This window comes from Schistocerca americana, chromosome 8 (genome assembly GCF_021461395.2).
Source record: "Schistocerca americana isolate TAMUIC-IGC-003095 chromosome 8, iqSchAmer2.1, whole genome shotgun sequence".
Lineage (NCBI taxonomy): Eukaryota > Metazoa > Arthropoda > Insecta > Orthoptera > Acrididae > Schistocerca > Schistocerca americana.
Window position 1 is genome coordinate 152,737,706 of NC_060126.1, and position 23,886 is coordinate 152,761,591.

General features: G+C 44.6%; 2 non-coding genes and 1 pseudogene across 2 annotated transcripts; 2 read left to right on the plus strand and 1 right to left on the minus strand.

The window, feature by feature from the left end:
* Nucleotides 1-4,306: 4,306 nt before the first annotated feature.
* Nucleotides 4,307-4,424, plus strand: LOC124546119 (annotated as a pseudogene).
* Nucleotides 4,425-16,903: 12,479 nt separating this feature from the next.
* On the minus strand, nt 16,904-16,977 carry Trnat-ugu. The gene has a single exon. It is a non-coding gene; the product is annotated as a tRNA-Thr (tRNA).
* A 105-nt stretch (nt 16,978-17,082) lies between these two features.
* Nucleotides 17,083-17,157, plus strand: Trnat-ugu. Its single transcript has one exon. It is a non-coding gene; the product is annotated as a tRNA-Thr (tRNA).
* The last annotated feature ends 6,729 nt before the right edge of the window (nt 17,158-23,886 follow it).

A 23,886-nucleotide genomic window follows, 5' to 3' on the forward strand; every position in this document is an offset into this window, starting at 1 on the left:
GGTGGAGCCCCTCCACGCCCACACCGGCGTGATGCCCAACTCAAAAAGTCTACTGCCATCTCTGCATAAGGGATAGTTTTCACTAAAGTGAAGTGTCGCAGGATGTGGATACTGCGATGTTTGCGTACGTCTGGTTAAGGTTAACCATTAATACTCGCTCATCTGGACATAGATTGGGTCGAAAGTCGAGAACGATGGGTAGCGGTTTGAAGGGCTGAGGAAGAAAAGTGCCAAGGCAAGAGCCAAGGGGAAAAATCTTCTACGATAGTTAGGTCGGGTCTTGTTGCCTGCGACAGGTCATGCAAGCGGAGGCTTTGTTAGTAGTGGGTATCATGCATGTCGATACTTTTGACGTTGTGCGGTGCTGTTACTCGCGGCTTCCGCTGGCTGACGTCATAAATCAGATGCACAGAGTAGTGTAATGTTGGCGATTTGTTTGTGCGTCAGTGTGCGAGTTCGTCGGTTTCCCTGCTTTAGCCTGTTGGTCGGCTTTAATAGCAGCTGGCATATCCAGTCAACATTGCTGATTGCAGGGGTTGCCGACGTTTGTCGCTTGTTGGTGTAAGTTAGCTTGCCATAGGTGGTTATGACCTAGCTATTAGTGTCTTTGGCCACGATATCGCAGGACTCGTTCGGTTTTTTAAGCGAGTAATGCCACGAAAACGTATCTGACAGCAGCTCGAAGAAATATGTTTCAAAGAAGCTGCGCTGCTGCGTTCGGAGAGGCGAATGAGTCGATTCGGCTGACTGCCTGCTGCCGCTTGAGCCGTCGCGTTGTGGCGACTCAAAAATGGTTCAAATGGCTCTGAGCACTATGGGACTTAACATCTGAGGTCATCAGTCCCCCGGACTTAGAACTACTTAAACCTAACCAACCTAAGGACTTCACACACATCCATGCCCGAGGCAGGAGTCCAACATTCGACCGTAGCAGCCACGTGGTTCCAGACTGAAGCGCCTAGAACCGGTCGGCTACAGCGGACGGCTTGTGGCGACTATCTGTTGTGAAGTGGAGGCAAGAGGAACTCAGACCTTCCGGGAAGTTACAGGTCACGGCTGAGCATCTAGTGCGGTTAACTGAATCGTTTCCGATTCTACACTCTCCATGGCAACTACCAGGGCCGCCTTTAAATTCCGCTGCGGCGCTGCTTAGATGGACATTACTATTGTTTTAAAATTTGTTAGTTATTATTGTTAATACAATGGCAACAAAGAAATTGGCAAAGAAGAATGCTTAAAATGATCGTATAAAAAAACTGTTGTCAGAAAAGCTGGGCATTTCACGTGACGGCCTACGTTACATGGTGTTTTACATCTTTAGTACAGACCTAAGATGAGAAGCGTGAATGGCTGTGCTGCCATCAGGTCGCCGAAGTTAGTACCTTCGGACGTGGCCAGTACTTGGGTGGGCGACAGTCCGAATACTCCACGTGTTGTTGGCAATATTCCATTTACCTTTACGGTAGAGGGGACAGGAGAGGTGGTGGCGTAAAGTCCCTGATCACCAGTCTTTGCACTAATGTCCTCAGTTAAATTCTAGGCCTCTCCACAGAGCCTCAGGATATGTGGGCATCCAACACTGTTGACGGTGATTCGTGCTTTGGATGGGACCTTTAAGCTCGGCGGCTTTCTCGGTACCTTTCGAGAGGAGAAGGCAATTTGCCGGCACCGGTTTGCCCCCTCCCTCTTCTCTCATCTGACCCGTCACAAATATGACATTACACTAACACCCATTACAGTCACCTACACTTAGCAGATAGACTGAGGCACTCAGCTGTCCGCTACGGTCGCAGGTTCGAATCCTGCCTCGGGCATGGATGTGTGTGATGTCCTTAGGTTAGTTAGGTTTAAGTAGTTCTAAGTTCTAGGGGACTGATGACCTCAGAAGTTACCATAGTGCTCAGAGCCATTTGATTTGAACTCAGCTGTCGTACTTCAAGAAGCAAAGGTGTCTGTGGACGTCAAGAATAGGGAAAATTTTTCCAATTAGGCGGCCGAATCTGTCATTCAGGATCTTCCACCCATTCATGACACACGACTTCATATTAGAGCAGGTAGTCATAAAGTTTCAATTATCGCCTCGAAAAAATAATGTTACATTTTTAATGGTTTGTATGTTTGTTTGGAAGTACATTTCTGCATTACTGGTGCAAAACGAAGTCCTTCCGCCACCGTACTGCAGCGCGCCTCTAGATGAGCAAAAATACAAAGGCACTAGCTCCGCTAGCGGTGTGCCACAGTACTGTTGCACAAAGATTTCAGTGTATGCTAGTACTGCTAAAATGTAGGGCCAAACCTGCAAACAAACAAACAGTTAATTACGTAAAGGTATCTTTTGATGTGACAGTTAAAATTTCACCCAATGGATATGGAAATGAGAGGTTTGGCGTCATTGGCCGGGAGGCCCCTCACGGGGCAGGTCCGGCCGCCTTGGTGGAGGTCTTATTACATTCGACGCCACGTTGGACGACGTGCGCGCCTGATGGGGATGCAATGATGGTGATTAGGACTACACAACACCCAGTCCCCGTGCGGAGATAATCCCCGAGCCGGCCGGGATTCGAACCCGGGCCCCTTAGGACGGCATTCCGTCACGCTGACCATTCAACTATCAGGGCGGACATTTCTCCCCATGAGTTTGCCGAAGTGGTGTTGCTCTTGTACCTCAGTGATAACAGGTAGCCTTACCATAGGTGCAACCACAACGGAGGTGTATCTGTTGAGAGGCCACACAAATATATGATTCCTGAAGAGGGAAAGAGCCTCTTCAGTAGTTGCCGCCAGCAACAGTCTGGGTGATTGACTGACATGGCCTTGTAACATCAGCCAACATGGCCTTGCTGTGCTGGTATTGCAGACGGCTGAAAAAAAGGGGGAACTATAGACATTATTTCTTTCCCCGAGAGCATACAACTCTAATATATGGCTTAATGACGATTCCAACCTGTTGGGTAAAATGTTCTGGAGATAAAAAAACATCCACGTGGATCTCCAGATGGAAATCACTCAGTAGGGTTTCATCACCAGGAAAAGCGTAGGAGGCAGTCTATGACTCATAGGGAGGAATGTTATATCCTTTAATTGAGTAGGTACCTTACAGAATTGAAAAATGGAAATGGACAGATTGAAGTTAGATATAATGGAGATTAGCGAAGTGTAGTGGCTGGAAGAACAGGACTTCAGCCAAGTAATTATAGGACTATCAATACAAAATCAAATGGGCATAATGCAGAAGTAGGTCTAATAATGAATAAGAAAATAGGCTGGCGGATAAGCTTATATGAAGAGCATAGTGAACACAATATCGTGTCTAAGACAGACACGAGACCAAACTCACCACAGTAGTACAAGTTTCTAAGCTAGCTCTACAGATGATGAAGAAATTGAAAGAATGCATGGTGAGATGAAGGAAATCATTCAGACAGCTAAGCAAGACGATAATGTAATTGTGATGGTTGACTGAAATTCGGTAGCAGGAAAAGGAAGAGTGTAATTTTGCACATAATTTAATTATTTCTAATATTTGGTTTAAGACTCGTGGAATAAGGCTATACATGTGGAAGAGACCTTGAGATACTATAAGGAATCAAATTGATTATACGAAGGTTGGAACTTATTCACAACCGATGCAAAAGAGTTACATGTTTTCAACTGTTACTGCCCTTCGAAGTAGTCACCAGCGTTGTGTGGAACCCGTTGACACCGTTGTGTAAGTCGTAGTATACCGTTAGCACAGCCTGTTCTGTTGATGGTGGGAATGGAGCTGTCTACTACCTGTCGAATCTCTGGAACAGTTCTGAAGCGAATGCCACGAAGTGGTTTCTTCATCTTCGGAATCAAATGAAAGTCACAAGGACTTAAGTCCGGGGAGTATGGTGTGTGGTACAGTACTTCCCAGTCCCATCGGCCAAACAGAGCAACCACAATTTGCGCTGTATGCACCCGCGTATTATCGTACAACATGATGGGTGGATTGTGCAGAAAGTGTCGCCGCTTCTTTCGCAAAGCTGGTCCCAGATGATGCTCCAAAAACGAACAGTAATACTGTGCATTGTCGGTCTCACGTGTAGGAACGTAATGTGTTAGGATAACACCATCACAGTCGTACACGAGAATCACCATGACTTTAGACCGCTCCATTCGCACCATAAACATAACAGGCTCTGCTAACGGTATACTACGCATTCCACATCGCTGGCAACAGGTTCTACATAACGCTGGTGACTACTTTGAAGGACAGTAACAGGTGAAAACATGTAACTCTTTTGTATCGGTTGTGAATAAATAGTTGCCATTATTTAAGTTAGCCAACGGCCTTGCCGCAGTGGTAACACCGGTTCCCGTCAGATCACCGAAGTTAAGCGCTGTCGGGCTGTGCTAGCACTTGGATGGGTGACCATCCGGTCCGCCGAGCGCTGTTGGTAAGCGGGATGCACTCAGCCCTTGTGAGGCAAACTGAGGAGCCACTTGATTGAGAAGCAGCGGCCCCCGTCCCGGAAACTGACATACGGCCGAGAGAGCGGTGTGCTGACCACATGCTCCTCCATACCGGCACCCAGTGATGCCTGTGGGCTGAGGATCACACGGCGGCCGGTCGGTACGGTTGGGCCTTCATGGCCTGTTCCGGACGAGAGTGATATTCTTTAAGTACCAACCCTCGTATAACGGCATTAGAGAGATTTCGGAACAGAATTTTTAAATTGTAACACACTGCAGAGGCAGATGTGGACTCATAACGTAATTATTAATTGTGAACCATATATCAAAACTGGAGGTATTGTAAAAAGATGGGATATTAAGAAGATGAGAGCTGGATAAGCTGCGAGAACCAGAGGTTGTTGAGAGTTCCAGAGGGTGCGTTAGGCAACGACTGACCGAAACAAGGGAGATGAAAGCAGTAGAGGACGAATGGGTAGCTTTGAGAGATGACACAGTAAAGGCAGCAGAGGATGAAATAGGTAAAAAGGCCCAGTAGAAATCTGTGGTTGTCACAAGAGGTAATGAATTTAACCTGAAAGGAGAAAATAAAGAAATGCAGAAGATGAAGCTCGCGAAAGGGAATACAGGCGGCTAAAAATGAGATTGGCGGAAACTGATAAATGGCTAAGCAAGAATGCCTAGAGGACAAATGCAAGGCTATAGAAGCATGCATGACTAAGGGAAAGTTACATGCCGACCTACAGGAAAAATGGAGAGATCTTTAGAGAAAAGAGAAGGAGCTGTACGAATATCATGCCATTACTGAGCAAAAAGGGAAATATGAATATTGGAAGGAATATTTTGAATATCTATGTAAGGGAAATAAACTTGAGGATAATATTATAGAAAGAGAAGATGAGGTAGATGGAGATGAGACTGTGGATATAATACTGGGAGAAGAATTTTACAGAGTGCTGAAAGAGCTAAGTAGAAACAAGGCCCCTGGAGTATACCACATTCCCTCATAAATGTTGAGATCCATGACAAAACTGTTCCATCTGATATGCTAGATATATGAGGCAGGCGAAAAACCCTAAGATTTGAAGAATTCCATTTTCAAAGAAGGCAGGCGATGACAGGTGTGAATAACACGAACCATCAGTTTAATAAGTCATGGTTACAAAATAGTGACACGATTTATTTACAGGAGAATGGAAAAAAATAGAAGCCGACCTCAGGGAAAATCATTTTGGGTTCAGGATATATGTAGGAGCACACGAGGAAATACTGGCCTTATGTGTTAACTTAGTACATAGGCTGCAGAAAGGCTGATTTACATGTATAACGTTTACAAATTTAGAAAAAGCTTTTGACGATGCAGACTGTATTACATACTTTGAAATATTACAGATATCAGGGACAAAATACAGGAGCGAAAGGTTATTTACAACTGACACAGAAACCTGAAAGCAGTTATAAGAGTCAAAAGACATGTGAGGGAAGCAACAGGTGAAAACGTAGTGAGGCGCAGAGTAGCCTATCCTTGATGTTATACACTCTATGCAATGAGCAAGCAGTAATGGAAACCAAGGAGAAATTTGGAAAAAGAATTAAAATTCAGGGAGAAGAAATACAAATTTGGAGTTTTGACAAGTACACTGTATTTCTTCCGCAGATAGCATAAAACTTGGTAGTGCACTTGAACATCAACAAAAGTAAAATAAGGGTAATAGAATGTAATCGAACTACACTCCTGGAAATTGAAATAAGAACACCGTGAATGCATTGTCCCAGGAAGGGGAAACTTTATTGACACATTCCTGGGGTCAGATACATCACATGATCACACTGACAGAACCACAGGTACATAGACACAGGCAACAGAGCATGCACAATGTCGGCACTAGTACAGTGTATATCCACCTTTCGCAGCAATGCAGGCTGCTATTCTCCCATGGAGACGATCGTAGAGATGCTGGATGTAGTCCTGTGGAACGGCTTGCCATGCCATTTCCACCTGGCGCCTCAGTTGGACCAGCGTTCGTGCTGGACGTGCAGACCGCGTGAGACGACGCTTCATCCAGTCCCAAACATGCTCAATGGGGGACAGATCCGGAGATCTTGCTGGCCAGGGTAGTTGACGTACACCTTCTAGAGCACGTTGGGTGGCACGGGATACATGCGGACGTGCATTGTCCTGTTGGAACAGCAAGTTCCCTTGCCGGTCTAGGAATGGTAGAACGATGGGTTCGATGACGGTTTGGATGTACCGTGCACTATTCAGTGTCCCCTCGACGATCACCAGTGGTGTACGGCCAGTGTAGGAGATCGCTCCCCACACCATGATGCCGGGTGTTGGCCCTGTGTGCCTCGGTCGTATGCAGTCCTGATTGTGGCGCTCACCTGCACGGCGCCAAACACGCATACGACCATCATTGGCACCAAGGCAGAAGCGACTCTCATCGCTGAAGACGACACGTCTCCATTCGTCCCTCCATTCACGCCTGTCGCGACACCACTGGAGGCCGGCTGCACGATGTTGGGGCGTGAGCGGAAGACGGCCTAACGGTGTGCGGGACCGTAGCCCAGCTTCATGGAGACGGTAGCGAATGGTCCTCGCCGATACCCCAGGAGCAACAGTGTCCCTAATTTGCTGGGAAGTGGCGGTGCGGTCCCCTACGGCACTGCGTAGGATCCTACGGTCTTGGCGTGCATCCGTGCGTCGCTGCGGTCCGGTCCCAGGTCGACGGGCACGTGCACCTTCCGCCGGCCACTGGCGACAACATCGATGTACTGTGGAGACCTCACGCCCCACGTGTTGAGCAATTCGGCGGTACGTCCACCCGGCCTCCCGCATGCCTACTATACGCCCTCGCTCAAAGTCCGTCAACTGCACATACGGTTCACGTCCACGCTGTCGCGGCATGTTACCAGTGTTAAAGACTGCGATGGAGCTCCGTATGCCACGGCAAACTGGCTGACACTGACGGCGGCGGTGCACAAATGCTGCGCAGCTAGCGCCATTCGACGGCCAACACCGCGGTTCCTGGTGTGTCCGCTGTGCCGTGCGTGTGATCATTGCTTGTACAGCCCTCTCGCAGTGTCCGGAGCAAGTATGGTGGGTCTGACACACCGGTGTCAATGTGTTCTTTTTTCCATTTCCAGGAGTGTATATCAGGCAATACTGGGGGAATTAGACTAGGAAGTGAAACACTAAAAGTGGTAGACATGTTCTGATATTTGGGTAGTGACATAACTGATGATGGCCGAAACAGGGAAGATATATAAAGCAGACAGGCTGTCGGAAAAAAAGCATTTCTAAAAAAGGGAGATTTGTTAACACTAATATGAATTCAAAGATTAGGAAATCTCTTCAGAAAGTATTAGTCTGAAGTGCAGCCTTGTATGGAAATGGAACGTTAGCAGGTAAATATTGGGTATTCTGACACAAAGGATGCCGCGATCCCACTCCACCTCCTTCTACGACATCAACGAATTTTTCACCCCGTGATGTCATGCAGTGTTGTCAGATTTCTCCAAATAGACCATTTTCCATATATAGGGTGGTCCATTGATCGTGACCGGGCCAAATATCTCACGAAATAAGCGTCAACGAAAAACTACAAAGAACGAAACTCGTCTAGCTTGAAGGGGAAAACCAGATGGCACTATGGTTGTCCCGCTAGATGGCGCTACCATAGGTCAAACGGATATCAGCTGCGTTTTTTAAAATAGGAACCCCCATTTTTTATTACATATTCGTGTAGTACGTAAAGAAATATGAATTAGTCGGACCATTTTTTTCGCATTGTGACAGATGGCGCTGTAATAGTCACAAACGTGTAAGTACGTGGTGTCACGTAACATTCCGCCAGTACGGACGGTATTTGCTTCGTGATACATTACCCGTGTTAAAATGGACCGTTTACCAATTGCGGAAAAGGTCGATATCGTGTTGATGTATGGCTATCGTGATCAAAATGCCCAAGGGGCGTGTGCTATGTGTGATGCTCGGTATCCTGGACGTCATCATCCAAGTGTCCGGACCGTTCGCCGGATATTTACGTTATTTAAGGAAACAGGAAGTGTTCAGCCACATGTGAAACGTCAACCACGACCTGCAACGAATGATGATGCCCAAGTAGGTGTTTTAGCAGACAAACTGCGCGAGAATCGGGAATCTCAAAAACGTCGGTGTTGAGAATGCTACATCAACATCGACTGCACCCGTACCATATTTCTATGCACCAGGAATTGCATGGGGACGACTTTGAACGTCGTGTACAGTTCTGCCACTGGGCACAAGAGAAATTACCGGACAATGACTGAATTTTTGCACGCGTTCTGTGTAGCGACGAAGCGTCATTCACCAAGAGCGGTAACGTAAACCGGCATAATATGCACTCTTGGGCAACGGAAAATCCACGATGGCTGCGACAAGTGGAACATCAGCGACCTTGGCGGGTTAATGTACGGTGCGGCATTATGGGAGGAAGGATAATAGACCCCTATTTTATCGATGGCAATCTAAATGGTGCAATGTATGCTGATTTCCTACGTAATGTTCTGCCGATGTTACTACAAGATGGTTCAAATGGTTCAAATGGCTCTGAGCACTATGGGACTCAACTGCTGAGGTCATTAGTTCCCTAGAACTTAGAACTAGTTAAACCTAACTAACCTAAGGACATCACAAACATCCATGCCCGAGGCAGGATTCGAACCTGCGACCGTAGCGGTCTTGCGGTTCCAGACTGCAGCGCGTTTAACCGCACTACAAGATGCTTCGCTGCATAACAGAATGGCGATGTACTTCCAACTTGATGGATGTCCGGCACATAGCTCGCGTGCGGCTGAAGCGGTATTGAATAGCATATTTCATGATAGGTGGATTGGTCGTCGAAGCACCATACCATGGCCCGCGTGTTCACCGGATCTGACGTCGCCGGATTTCTTTCTGTGGGGAAAATTGAAGGATATTTGCTATCGTGATCCACCGACAACGCCTGACAACATGCGTCAGCGCATTGTCAATGCATGTGCGAACATTATGGAAGGTGAACTACTCGCTGTTGAGAGGAATGTCGTTACACGTATTGCCAAATGCTTTGAGGTTGACGGACATCATTTTGAGTAATTATTGTATTAATGTGGTATTTACAGGTAATCACGCTGTAACAGCATGCGTTCTCAGAAATTAAGTTCGCAAAGGTACATGTATCACATTGTAACAACCGAAATAAAATATTCAAACGTACCTACGTTCTGTATTTTAATTTAAAAAACCTACCTGTTACCAAGTGTTCGTCTAAAATTGTGAGCCAGATGTTTGTGTCTATAACAGCGCCATATATCACAAAGCAAAAAAAGTGGTCCAACTAAAACATTCATATTTCTTTACGTACTACACGAATATGTAATAAAAATGGGGATCCCTATTTTAAAAAACACAGTTGATATCCGTTTGACCTATGGCAGCGCTATCTAGTGGGCCAACCATAGCGCCACCTGGTTTCCCCCTTCAAGCTAGACAAGTTTCGTTCTTTTTAGTTTTTTCGTTTCACGCTTATTTCGTGAGATATTTGGCCCAGTCACGATCAATGGACCACCCTGTATATAAAATTGCAGGAAATTCGAAACTTATGAGTAGTTAAAAAAATTATGGGAAATTCAAAACAGTCCAACTGTGGTAGTGGGTTTTCCACCCACTCTGTGAATCACTGGGGAATTAGGTCTGTTGTGCTAAGTATAAACTGGTGGCTAATCTAAGATTATATATTGGAAGCAGGTCGCTACCGTTAAGTACAGAATCCAAGTAGCCCATTGGGTTTTCTCCAGACATTATTCATCTGAGGTAAAGGATGTTTGTTTCCTCTGCAGGTCCAAGCCTGCCTGTTTTACAAAAAATGCTTTTCTCCTGCCAGTCCAAGCTTGTTGAACATAAACAAGATTTTCATGCTACAGGTAGTATCCAATCTGGAACTGTCTACTGAGCTGCTTTCAGTGACATGTTTTTCCTAATTCTATTACTCAGATCTACCGTGGCTATTTATAGCAGTCTGGTAATTTGTGGAGTTCAAGATGGTGATTGGCTTTTAGGACGTGATCACTTATTCTATGCTGGGAAAGGAAAGGTGTGTTTATGGCTTTATTTTAAACAAACACCAACAGCGGAAGGACCGTCTGCTATCCGCACCATGGCTTCTGCCGCCACTGCTGTTGCTGCCACCATCAGTGAGCCTGTGCGGCAGCAGATTAACATTTGCCTTGCCACACTGCCGGCACTATAATTGCCAGCTCAGGCATAGAGCTAGCGCTGTGGATTCATGTATATGACATTAAGTATAGATACTAATATTCAACACTTTTATGCAACTTGAACTGCAAGCTCCCATGGCACAATCTCGTTTTCATCCACAATTTGAGTGTGATGCTCACTTCCTAATCGAGCCCTTTCCTGATTATAGTTTGAGCAAAGATCAAGTTAGTGTCCTACCGAACACCACTGAGAGATATATTTCGTTTTCGAAGAGAATCACCAACAAAGCTCCTCACTTCACTGTGGTTCATATAGGCACCACTACAAAAACTTGCCAATACCATGCATCAGTAGGATTTGAATCTCTTTGCAGATGGATTTCCCAATGATGCTAAGTTTCACTTCATAATGAAGAAGAGGACTTTCCCATACAAATATCTGGATTCGAGAGAGAAACTCAGTGATGCTACATTGCCCAACATAACCACATTCTCCAGCAAATTTTCAGGCACTGCCATATTGGATGTGGAGTATGGGCATGTGGCGAGTGTATGGTAGGAATTAGACAGCTCTAATTTAAAGGAATGTGCAAAGCTTTAAATGCACATTGATGCGTGCTTACTTGGATACATTTTGGGACTATTTAGGAGATAATGCCTGACAACATACAATCTGGAACCTCCCCACTACTACAGTACCCTACAGTAGCAGGGCATTCGTAAGACTAAATGTTGAAAAAGATGTGTCAACGTTAAACTCTAGACTTATGTAGACATGCTGTTGTTTTGCGAACAAGGGATTCATAAAGGCCGCACGGTGTGGCCGCGCGATTTGAGGCGTCCTGTCACGGGCTGCGTGGCCCGTCCCGCCGGATGTTCGAGTCCTCCCTCGTGCTTGGGTGTGTGTGTTGTTCTTAGCATAAGTTAGTTTAAGTAGTGTGTAAGTCTAGGGACCGATGACCTATGCAGTTTGGTACCTTAGCAATTTGCACACATTTGAACATATTTGATTCATAGAGACTACCACTGTGTCCATAGGCACACCCAGGCAAATAACATACATATGGATGAACAGTTCAGTGCATTTGGTTATCTCAGTTACATCATGTATCTGGATGTAAACAACTTACACGGACATGCCATGAAACAGTCTCTACGTATTGAAGGGTTTGGATGGCAGTCTGATAAGGAAATCGCAAGACTGCGTAAGAAAATCAAAAATATGCCGGCAGATTCTGTCATGCGCTGCGTTTTAGAGGTAGATATAATGTATCCTAGTAGTCTGCATGACGCACACAGCGGTTTTCTGCTGTATGCAGAGCACTGAGTTCCGGAAAACCGTTCCCAAACCAAGCTGATGACAACGCTGGTGGGAAAAACAGGGTACATAACACTATGATAATCCTCAACGAAGTCTGAAGTTGGGTTTGCTACTCTATAGAGTCACTCACACTACTTCCTTCAAACAGCGTCTTGGTTGAAGGATTACATTGATTCAAATACCAAAAGAAGACTTTTGTGACGTGCTCATACGACAAACATTTTCACAGATTTATTAATAATGTAATTTTCGGCAAAACTGCTAAATTATTATACAAATTTGCGAAATTCACTTACCTACCCATTGAGAGGAGCGTTATGGTGCAACAAATTGTATCACCAGGCCAAATTTTAAATAGGCCACAATCTTCAACAAAGATTTCATCACCCTAGAGATTGCTAACGCTCGATAGAATTCATGAAACGTGTTTACGCAGGTGTGTGTATAAAAGACCTGTCTGAACTCTACGTGTACCAGTTCCAATATGAGTTTGTGAAAAATCATTGTACCACTGTAGACTTTACGTATATGTGGAGAGTTTCATCTATTGGGTGAAGAGTTGCAATTCATGTGAGGCAATAAGTTGCCTCCCTCATACATTCAGCACAGCTGAATAGGCAGTCGATAATACTTATGGCTTAATACCAGCAAACAACAAGGTTATAGGCCTGATGAAAGGGGAGGTGAGTCGGTCACCGATTATGGAGTTTGCCGGTTGTTGTTGTTGTTGTTGTGGTCTTCGGTCCTGAGACTGGTTTGATGCAGCTCTCCATGCTACTCTATCCTGCGCAAGCTTCTTCATCTCCCAGTACCTACTGCAACCTACATCCTTCTGAATCTGCTTAGTGTAGTCATCTCTTGGTCTCCCTCTACGATTTTTACCCTCCACGCTGCCCTCCAATGCTAAATTTGTGATCCCTTGATGCCTCAAAACATGTCCTACCAACCGATCCCTTCTTATAGTCAAGTTGTGCCACAAACTTTTCTTCTCCCCAATCCTATTCAATACCTCCTCATTAGTTACGTGATCTACCCACCTTCAGCAATCTTCTGTAGCACCACATTTTGCCGGTCTCTGTTTGGAAATGTATGCGTACCATAAGTCACAGGTGCTACCTCTAAGCAGGCAAAGTGCGTGCAGTGTGTGGCATCAGCGGCTCACACAGATGAAGACTACTTGAAATGATGAAGGTTTCTCGGGTCTTCAGCCGGGTGGTAGCGTTGATATCTCGCGACGTTTCGGGAACTGTCATACAACCCATCTTCTGCCAGAAGATGGGTTGCATGACAGTTCCCGAAACGTCGCGAGATATCAACGCTACCACCCGGCTGGAGACCCGAGAACCCTTCATCAATAGTTTACGCCGGGAAAGCCTACAGTCACTACTTGAAATGCCTATATGGCGGTTTTGGCAGTGCTCCATCTCCTTCTCTGCATATAGTGCAGCAATTCAGTATTCAATAACGAAGACATGAGGTCCGCACTGTATCATATCTGAGAAATGGTTTTTCGTGACATGATAAGTGAGTTATTTGTGCAGATAGGATCGTAGCCCTACCACAAACACACTAGTCCCCTGAGTGGTAGAGTGTCTGCATATATGTTTTATACATGAAAAAATATGTGTGTGTATGACCCACATATCATAGCATATGTGTGTAGGTAGATGTATCTGTGTGTGATTACATACTGTGCATGCAAGTTAATGTGTTTTCCACACTGTGTGTCTGAGTGCATACTGCAAGTTAGTTTGGCTTTTGCGTACTATGTGTGTGAGTTATATTATTTTGCACACTATGTGTGTATTGTATATATTATCTGCACAGTTGGTTAAATTTCACTGCTGGTAGCCATACCAAATTAGCTTGAATTTAGTTTAATGTTATGATCACGGGGGAACTGTAACAACATTCCATGTCAACTTAGTTAAAGTGGACAGTGTTAAGAAAGGGTCGTACCACGGAACTGTCTCCATGAAGAATGGAACCCTGTTTCCCCTGACAGGTCCATGGATCACTGAAGTCACTATGACCACATCAAGATGTGTTTCAGTCTGTGTATAGAAAAACCCTAGCGCTCCACAATCATCGGGTTTTTGTGCGTTTTTATTATTGCAACTTGTGCATAGAAATGCATTTAGAAGGTATGCAGGGTCTATATGAAATGCTGTGTTTGTAAATTTTTCTTCACTACCAGCCCAAACAGTAGATTGTGTGTTGCTATCCCCACTCATTTTGCAGATCCAGAATCAATCCATAGTCGAAATATTGGTTGGTTGGTTGGTTTATGGGGGAGGAGACCAGGTCATCGGTCTCATCGGATTAGGGGCGGATGGGGAAGGAAGTCGGCCGTGCCCTTTGAAAGGAACCATCCCGGCATTTGGCTGGAGCGATTTAGGGAAATCACGGAAAACCTAAATCAGGATGGCCGGACGCGGGATTGAACCGTCGTCCTCCCGAATGCGAGTCCAGTGTGCTAACCACTGCGGAAATATTGGTATCTAGTCCTGCAAATAGGATGGAAGCAATGCCTTTTGATCCAGAGCATTTTTGTTTCGATTCATGTGCGTAGTTACTCTTTCAGAGGACTCATAGAGTTACATTAATCTGGCGACTGTATATGATTCACTAATTTTAGGTTGATATACAGACAAATTGCATGCCATGAGTAACAAATCAATCTCAGGCAGACACTGGTAGATGGGAACTACCATAATAGTAAAAAAATAAAATTCAGGCTTTCTTACTGAGCAATGGGAAGAAGCAACTTGGAAATTACTAGGCGAGGCTGTACGACAAGGATATTGGCCAGGGAACAGACTATATTGGGGTACGTAACTATGGCCGTATTGAAAGTGAAACGGAGGCAGATATGTAGCTAGGCGAATGGATGGTAGGTGGGCTATGGACCCAGAAGATAAGAACTGATCGAGACCACGACCTAATACAGGGACAGAAACGGAATGTGTTACACCACGGAGCACCGGTTCGATATTTATCAAACGTTGTGGACATATCCATTGCGTAACGAGTATTAAAAAATTAAAAATTCGTTCTTTCAGAACTGGGAGAATGTGTGACCTCTGTGGTCAGGGTATGCTCTTGCAAACCATATGGCATGGATGCAAACAACCTCAAAATATCATTTTCAGGATTTTTCACCTTGTTTCACACACCTGATGTGCCAGTTAATGAAGTCTTCTGGCAGAAATCTGTTCTGAAAGTAAATTATTCATCTTCCCATCACATTCCAAAAGTGCTCCATGGGTGAAAAATCACTGAACCTAGAAAGCCAGCCAACGATCTGTTCATCCCTCGAGGCTTTTATGCTGTAAACTGTGGTGTGCCCAATTGCTTTATGCTGCTGGAATGTGCCATTAGGAACTCTGGTCATCAAGGATATGACAAAAGTTTTACCATTGTTGTCACATACTAGAAAACATTGATCCTGCTTTCAACAGTTACCTAACGTCCTGTTGTCATATTGTCATATCCAATAGCTGCCCATATCACGATGCCAAGAGGTGGAGAGGTTCTGTTTTAGAAAATCGCTGCTTCGTGCCACCTATCACCAAGGCCTCGGGCGTGTTGGTGCCGATGTGACATGAGCGAGACTAATGCCGAATATCACACAATGCCACTCAGTGTCCCAGTTGATTGTGGCTCTGCACCACTCAAATCCCTGTTATCTGTGCTATGGTGTCCATATAGAATCCGCATGGCAACTAACTTCCGCCTGTTCACAGTGGTTCGTGGTGACACCCTGCATGTAACCTCCACCTGGACTTTACAACTGTTGTCCTCCATATGTTCCACGATCTTCTTGTGGTGTAGTTGCTGTGCATGGACCCACGCTTCTCTTCTTGCCAAGCTGTTGTACTGAGACCATCTCGTCACCACCAGTCATGCAGTCATTTTACTGGAACCAACTGTCTGTGTCATTTGCAGGTATGATGTTCCCATGCCTGTCATGTTAATGATGTGACTTTCCCCAAAGTTCGAAAAGCGGCAGCAATGTTCAAGTGGTCGTTCTCTGGGTATGCTGTGTTGCAATCTCCGCATGAAAAACTCCAGAAACGTAGACACAACCAGCAGCCAAGACTTACTAACATCATTCATCATGTATAGGAATGGATTTTTTCTGTATTGAAAATAGAGAACATTCTGGAGCACTGGACACGTATAGTATGCAGGAGTGTGGAGGAGGCATTTATCCAGCAAGTGGTGTTAACTGAGCATCGGACTAGTTGCAGCTTCCATCAGTAGTTGTGAGTAGACTGTTACTGGCAGCTGTGCTCGCATGTCAATAGTTTTGTTGTTGTGAGTGAAGGTGAGTAAGTAGGCTGCTGTACACGTAATAATGTCAGCTGCTTTCAAGTGTCGGTGCCTGTCCTGGTAAGCACTGCCACTGCCCCCCCCCCCCCCCCTCCCCGGGCAGCAGTTCACATCTGTTTATTGTGCTACTGGAGTCAGTAAGGATCGTATAATATGGGCATTATGCAAGAGATGTAATAATGTTTTCACATAGTTTATGTTCACTAGTGTAAAAAAAATGTTCCATCACCTACTTCACACTCTAAGGGGCCGACTTTTTTTCTGTGTGTGTGTGGGGGGGGGGGGGGGGGTTCGAAGAAGGCTATGTCATTCTATGGGTTAAAGTTATCTCCGTATCAAGTTTCATCGAAATCGGTTCATCCGTTTAGTCGTGAAAACGTAACAGTTTGAGGCGTCCTGTCACGGACTGCGTGGCCCCTCCCGCCGGAGATTCGAGTCCTCCCTCGGGCATGGGTGTGAGTTGTTCTTCGCATAATTTAAGTAGTGTGTAAGTATGAAATGATAATTAAATGGACACCCTAGCTGCAAAGAGCCGTTGATATACTTCATACGGGACATGCTGAAAATGTGTTCCCCGACCGGGACTCGAACCCGGGATCTCCTGCTTACATGGCAGACGCTCTATCCATCTGAGCCACCGAGGACAAACATCTAATAGGCGCACCACGAATTTAGTGGTGTGGACATGTTGGGAATGTTTCACGGGGAGCGTGCAAGAGATAAGTCCCTGCAGATGCACTATCCTCTGTGCCCTCGGTGGCTCAGATGGATAGAGCGTCTGCCATGTAAGCAGGAGATCCCGGGTTCGAGTCCCGGTCGGGGCACACATTTTCAACATGTCCCTATGAAGTATATCAACGCCTCTTTGCAGCTAGGGTGTCCATTTAATTATCATTTCATTCTAGCGAAAGCTGCATGGGCATTGACGGTAACTGTTCTTTCGGGAACAGATACTACCTTATATATAGTGTGTAAGTCTTGGGACCGATGACCTAAGCAGTTTGGTCCCTTAGGAATTCACACATATTTGAACTAACAAGAGCTATTTTCATAAACCGGAAATTTGTGGTAAGGTCTTATGGGACCAAACTGCCTTGGTCATCCGTCCCTAAGCTTACACACTACTTCATCTAACTTAAACTAACTTACACCAAGGACGAAACACACACCCAAGCTCGAAGGAGGACTCGAACCTCCGACGGGGGAAGCCGCGCGGACCGTGAGAAGACGTATCAGACCGCGCGGCTACCCAGCGTCGCTTATTTTCACATTTAATAATATTAGTACACAAGTACAGATTAGGCAGGTTGAGGACTGTATAAACATTTTATTTACTATATAGAGTCGTATTCCATGAAGCATATCAACCAATAAAAGCAATTTCAATAATATGATAAAGCTCAAGCATCAAAGAGTAAACAGCTTCTTCAAAGAGAAAATTATGTGTCCCTATGTCACGTTATATTCTTCAAATTAGATAAAACTTTGTATCATGGTATCTCTTTTTTTCTTAATCCGATTTTGATGAAGTGAAGCCAGCATGTTGGCTCATGCTATGCTCAAGTTACCTTTTAAAACACCATGAAAATTCATTTAGTAGTTTTGGAGATCGGCGTGTCCAAACACACATGGTGGTTCCAGATGAAACTGGAAATCACGATATCTTTTCTTTCCGTGATATGCTTTTGGTAAAACACTACCTGTATCTTGCTCCAAACTACGCTTAAGTTATCTACGAAAAACCCCTGAAAAATGGTACTGTAGTTTTGGAGATTACCGTGTTCAAACCGTTTTATTTTTCCTATAGAACATATAAATTACCATAGGAATCTGGTGACTAATATTACTTGTTCAATGTATAGAATTCAGTGCGGAAGCTCTATAACTGTACCGTCTCGTTTGCTTGGTCACAGTAGTTCGACAACTTTTTACCAACAGAAAGAAGTAAGTTGCTGCCACCGATGTGCTTCTTCGCTACTGGTGTTTTGTAAAGTAAATCCGAGTGGTAAGTGGAGTTCTTGCGTTGAGACTCCCCCCAGCCGTAGCCGGCACGTGTTCCTCGTCCCGCCTGCAAGAAACACCGTGGGGCAGGATGGGTGGAACATATGGGGAGACACAGGCAGCCTTCCACATGCGACTGCTGAAGTCAACTACTTTATTGCTCGACTGTTTACCGAAACGATCGCTAACACGCTCTGTACACCGGAGCAACTCAAGTTGCAGTTCAGCGACACATGAATGATCTTTAGTGCATCGCTATCCAATACAGAAAACTACACGAATTCCTAAATCACAAAGCGTAATCGTTACGAATGAAGCAGACTTATTATTTTATTAGCAAGATCGGCTACTATAGGACAAAATTTAAAACATTCATTTCATTCACTGTTATCAAGAAAGTTACATTAATGTTTTTCATCATTCTGTACACTAATGTGAAAGTGTGTGAAACCCACCTATAAAGAAAGCATAAAAGCGGAGCGAAGACGAATGAGAACTAATTCAAGCCACAGTTCGAGCTACAAATGGGAAAGTTAACTGACGTACAGACGTTCTCTCAGGGGACGACAAAATGTACCGTGTGGAATTCCACGTTCAACTACACTAAAACCAAACTCCGTCCAGACAGGTCTTGGAAGGCCCAACGGTACCGACCGGCCGCCGTGTCATCCTCAGACCCCAGGCGTCACGGGATGAGGTTACCCAGCATAAAATAAAGAATATGGCAAGTTTAATTTTTGCCCCGTGCAGAGGAACGTGGCCAATCAGCTGCGACATTGCTTTACGTTACACGCAGAACATAGGCTAGTATTTAGTGGATTTTCTTTCTCATAGAGTACATGATATGAATATAAGCTGTTTCAGAGCGTCAGCAATCTGATGATCTCACGGGAACTTCATTAAAATCGGATTAAAAAAAAAGAGAGATAACATGATTTAAAGTTTTATCTCGTTTGAAGAATATAACGTGACATAGAGACACACATAAATTTTACTCTTTGAAAAAGTTTTTTACTCTGTGACGCTTCGGCTTATCACATTTTTGAAAGTGCTTTTATTGGTTGATATATACAATGCGATATGATTCGATACAGTGAATACAATGCTTATACAACCCTCAACGTACCTAATCTGTGCCGGCCGCTGTGGCTGAGCGGTTCTAGGCGCTTCAGTCCGGAACCGCGCTGCTGCTACGGTCGCAGTTTCGAATCCTGCCTCAGGCATGAATGTGTGTGATTTCCTTAGGTTACTTAGGTTTAAGTAGTTCTAGGTCTAGGGGACTGATGACCTCAGATGTTAAGTCCCATAGTGCTTAGAGCCATTTGAACCGTTTGAACCTAATCTGTACTTGTGAACTAATATTATGAAATGTGAATGAGCTCTGTTACGTTTTCACGACTAAAATACTGAACCGATTTCGATGAAATTTGATACAGAGATAGCTTTAACTTGAGAAAGAACATAGCCTACTTTGAAAAGTAACAAAATAAAATAAGTCAACTGCTACGAATGTGAAGTAGGTGGTACAGCAGTGAACATTATTACGTCTCTTGCATAATGTCCATACTGTACGATCCTGACTTAATTCAGTAGCACGATGGATTGATGTGCACTCCTGACCGTGCTCCTCTCCATGCAGTGGTCAGAGGTCAGCAGTGGCACCGTCGTTGCTGCTGCGGAGCAGGAGTGGGGGGGGGGGGGGGGGGGGGGCAGTACATCACGTGCTGTCCTTACCACCAGAACAGGCAGATAAATGAGGGCAGCTGACATTATTACGTGTACAACAGCCTACTTACTCACCATCACTCACAATAACAAAACTATTGACATGCGAGCACAGCTGCCAGTAACAGCTAGTCTACTCACAACTGCTGATAGAAGCTGCAACTAGTCAAATGCTCAGTTAACACCGCTTTAACATCTATCGCTGGATAAATGCCTCCTCCACACTTTTACATCACTCCTGCATACTATACGTGTCCAGTGCACCAGAATGTTCTGTATTTTCAGTACAGAAAAAATCCATTCCTATACATGATGAATGATGGTGTAAGTCTTGGCAGATGGTTGTGTCTAACAGTTCTGGAGATTACAACACAGCATGCCCAGAGAACGATCACTTGAACATTACTGCTGTTTTACGGACTTTGAGAAAAGACACATCATTAACATGGCCGACATGGGAGCGTCAAACCTGCAGATCGGACAGACAGTTGTTTCTTGTAAGATGACTGCAAGACTGGTGGTGACGAGATGGTCTCAGTACAACAGCGTGGCAAGAAGAGAAGCGTGAGTGCATCCACAACAACTACACTACAAGAAGAACGCGGAACAAATGGAGGACAACAGTTGAAGTCCAGATGGAGGTTACAGGCAGAGTGTCACCACGAACCACTGGGATCAGGTGGAAGTTGGTTGCCATGCGGATTCTGTATGGACACCATAGCACAGATAACAGGGATTTGCGTAGTGTAACGCCAGAATCAACCGGGACACTGAGTGGCGTTATGTGATATCCGGCATTCTCGCTTATGTCAGATCGACACCAACATGCCCGAGGACTTGGTGAGAGGTCGCACGAAGCAGCGAAAAATTGATTCAAGTGGCTCTGAGCACTATGGGACTTAACATCTGAGGTCATCAGTCCCCTAGAACTTAGAACTACTTACACCTAACTAACCTAAGGACATCACATCCATGCCCGAGGCAGGATTCGAACCTGCGGCCGTAGCGGTCGCGTGGTTCTAGACTGAAGCGCCTGGAACCGCTCGACCACAGCGGCCGGCCGAAGCAGTGATTTTCGAAAACAGAACCTCTCCACATCCTGGCATCGTGATATGGGGAGGACGTTAGATAATAGTTAGAAGTAGGATCAATGTTCGCTAGTATGTGACAACAATGGTAAAACTTTTGCCATATCCTTGATGACCAGAGTTCCTAATGGCACATTCCAGCAGCATAAAGCAATTGGAAACTGCACAGTTTACAGCATAAAAGTCTTGAGGAATGAACTGATCCTTGGCTGGCTTTCCAGGTTCCCTGATTTTTCACTCATAGAGAATTTCTGGAATGTGATGGGAAGATAAATAGTGTACTTCCAGAACAGTTTTTAGCCAGTAGACTTTATGAACTGGCACATCAGGTGTGTCAAGCAAGAAGAAAAATCCTGAAGATGACATTTTGAGGTTGTTTGCTTCCAAGCCATAACGAATACAAGAGCATATCCCTGACCATGGGTAGATAGCAGTTCCGAATGGAATGAAAGTTTAATCATTTAATACCCGTACATGATGAACATCTCCACAACGTTTGATAAATATCGAATAGGTGCTCCGTGGTGTATCTGTTTCTGTCCATGTATTACGTCGTCGTCTCGGTCAGTTCTCAGCTTCTAGTTTCCATAGCCCACCCACCATCCGTTCTCCTGGCTAGATGTCTGTCCACCTCCGTTTCACTTTCAATGCAGTCACAGTTACGTATCACAGTATAGTCTGCTCCCTGGCCAATATGTGTCGTACCGCCGCGCCTAGTAATTTCGAACTTGCTTCTCCCCATTGTTTACTAAGAAAGCCTCAACTGTTTTTACTATAATGGTAATCCCCACCTGCCTGCGATTGATTCTTTACTCATGGAATGCAATATGTCTGTATAGCTACCTAAAATTAGTGAATTATATACAGGCGCCAGATTAATGTAACTCTATGAGTCCTCTGCAAGAGTAAATACCCACATAAATCGGAACAGAAATGCTCTGGATAAAAAGACATTGCTTCCATCCTACTTGCAGGACTAGACAGCAACATTTCGACTGTGGATTGATTCTGTAGCTGCAAAATGAGTGGGGATTGCAACGCACATATCTGCTAATGTGGCAGATAATAGAAAAGTATTAACAAACACAGGAATTCAGGTTGAACCTGTATACAATCTAAATGCCTTTAAATGCACAATAATAAAAACACAAAAAAGCCGATGATCGTAGGAGAAAACAGAGGAACAAGCTGGCCATGATTTTTTATGCACGCAGAGTTTACCTGCATACTGAAACACCTCTTGCTTGGTGACAGTGACTTCAATGACCCACGGACCTGGCGTGGGAAAGAGAGTACAATTCTTCATGGAGACAGTTCCGTGGTAGGTCTCTTTTTTTTTTTTTTTTTTAACACTCTCCACTTTAACTAAGATGACACGGAATATTGTTACAGTTCTCCTGTTAGTATAAGATTAAATTAAATACAAGCTAATTTAATATATCTACCAGCAGCGAAACTTAACCAACCGCGCAGAAAATATATACAATACACACATAGTATGCAAAACAACATAACTCACACGCGTAGTACACAAAAACCAAACTAACTTGCAGTATGCACTCAGACACACAGTGTGCACAACACATTAATCTGCGTACATAGTATGTAATCACTCACACATGCACTCACAGATACACCACCTACACAAATATGCAATGATAAGGGGGTCATATACACACACGCATTTTTACCATATACACAACACACATGGAGACACTGTACCACTCAAGGGAATAGTGCGTCTCTAGTAGGGCTTCAATCCTGTCTGCACAAATAACCAACTTATCATCATGTCACGAAAAGCCATTTCTCAATTGTGATGCAGTGTGCATCTCATGTCTTCGTTATTGAATACTGAATTGTTGCACCACATACAGAGAAGGAGCAGTGCGAAAATCGCCATACAGGCATTTCAAGAAGTCATCAGTTGTGAGAGCTATTAATGACACATACTGCACGCAGTTTGCCTGCTTAAAGGTAGCTTCCATGTGTGCACAGAAAGTATGCATTTTCAAACACAGTCCTATAAATTTCGTAATCGGCGACCGACTCACCTCCCGTTTCATACATTCTCATTGTTTGCAGGTATTCAAATGGTTCAAATGGCTCTGAGCACTATGGGACTTAACATCTGAGGTCATCAGTCCCCTAGACTTAGAAATACTAAAACCTAACTAACCTAAGGACATCACACACAGCTACGCCCGAGGCAGGATTCGAACCTGCGGCCGTAGCAGCAGCGCGGTTCCAGACTGAAGCGCCTAGAACCGCTCGGCCACAGCGGCCCTCCGTTTGCAGGTATTATGCGACGAGGATTATCAGCTACCTATTCAGATGTGTCAAATGTGTGGCGGTGGCACCTTATTACTTCATATAAATTGCAACCCTTCACCCAGTAGATGAAGCTCTCCACGTATACATATAGGAAGTCTGTAACAGCGAAATGAGTTTCACATGTTGGTACTGGTACACGTGGAGTTGAGAGAGGTCTAATATACACATTCCTGCATAAACACGTTTCATGAGTTCTAGCGAGACGTTAGCCATCTCTAGGGTGACGAAATCTTTATTGAAGATTGTGGCCTATTTAAAATTTTGCCTGGTGTCCACAACGCCTCTCTCAATGGGTAACTAAGTGAATTTAGCAAGTTTCTATAATATTTTGGTATTTTTGGAGAAAAATACATTATTAGAAAGTCTGTTAAAATGTTTCTCAAATGTGCACGTCACATGTCTTCT